This window comes from Triticum dicoccoides, chromosome 7B, assembly GCF_002162155.2.
Source record: "Triticum dicoccoides isolate Atlit2015 ecotype Zavitan chromosome 7B, WEW_v2.0, whole genome shotgun sequence".
In the NCBI taxonomy this organism is placed as follows: Eukaryota; Viridiplantae; Streptophyta; class Magnoliopsida; order Poales; family Poaceae; genus Triticum; species Triticum dicoccoides.
Genome location: NC_041393.1, coordinates 612,354,762 through 612,356,318, shown reverse-complemented (window position 1 = coordinate 612,356,318; position 1,557 = coordinate 612,354,762).

The following is a 1,557-nucleotide window of genomic DNA, read 5'->3' as shown; positions in this document are numbered from 1 at the left end:
GGTGGGGGGGGGGGAGGGGGTGTGTGGGCCGTTGGATGTGGGAGTATCCGACATCTCTAATGGTTTGATCCGCGTGACATGCTCATAGACCAATCAGAACAAAGTACGGGCTTCGATGATGTTATGACCATCTCAATTAGTCGTAATCGATTAACAATAGACAACTGCTATGAGTCAGTCAGATGGTTTTCTCTACAAAACATCCACCTAGATAGCCTCCCGATCTGCGCATTTGTGGTCATTCGATCACATCAATATGTCACGATAGCATCGAGCGTGAAAAGCAATGTTGCCAAAGGGATTTTTTATTTTGTTTTCACGAAAAATCAATTTTCCACTTTTTGAGTCCCCAAAATGAGTTTTTTTGGTGAAGGACCTACCATATATTTGTTGCAAAACTGGACCAAATCAATTTTATAAAATATTAGGCCATGTTTAATGCACATTTGACAAAATGGTTGGGTGTCAAAAGTTTCGACCCACCTCTAATAAAAAGGATAAATTTCCATCGATCCAGCTGGAAGCGGGTCAAGTTTGAACTGCAGCTGACTTCTAGTTTCCTCTTTATTTTTTCCAAAAATCATTTCTAGATACATAAGTATCTATTTAATCAAAGAAACAACAAAAGTTTTCCAAAACTCAACCACTAGCTAGGAACGGTCATGCCCGTCGTTTTGACTGCATTTCGAAACAGGCATAAAAAATTCAAAAAAATCAAAAAATTGGAAAACCTTCGCATAGTGTCATTATATGCAACCAAGTTACCAGGCAAAATAGTAAACTTGTAATACGGCAATTATTTTAAAGAAGTGTTCTCAGAAATGAGCTATCATCTCTGAAAATTCATGGCTTTCAAGCCAAATGATCAATCTTGTGGCCACATTCATGGCATAGTTTGTTCAAATGATCTCATATCGTACACAAGGGTGCATCTTGGAATTAAAAACAATGTTGCCTAAGGAAGTTATCATTTTATTTCCACGAAAAAAATCATTTTCCAGTTACCAAGTGCCCAAAATGAGCTTTTTTTGTGAAGGACCTACCAAATATTTGTTGCAAAATTGTACCAAATCAATTTTTTAAAATACTAGGACATATTTAATGCACAATTGACCAAATGGTTAGGTGTGAAAAGCTTTGATCCACCTGTCATGAAAAAGACAAATTTCCACCAATTCAGGAGGAAGCGGGTCAAATTTGAACTGCGGCTGCCGTATAGTTTGCTCTTTATTAAAAAATCATTTCTAGGTACATAAGTATCTATTAAATCATAGAAACACCAAAAGTTTTCCAAAATTCAACCACTAGCTAGGAACAGTCATGCCCGCCGTTTTGACCGCATTTTGAAACGGGCATACAAAATTCAAAGAAAATCAAAAAATAGGAAAACCTTCGCATAGTGTCATTATATGTGACCAAGTTATCAGGAAAAATAATAAACTTGTAATACAAATATTATTTAAAAAAAGTGTTCTCAGAAATGAGCTATCATCCGTGAAGATTCATAGCTTTCAAGCCGAACGGTCAATCTTATGGCCACATTCATGGCATACTTTG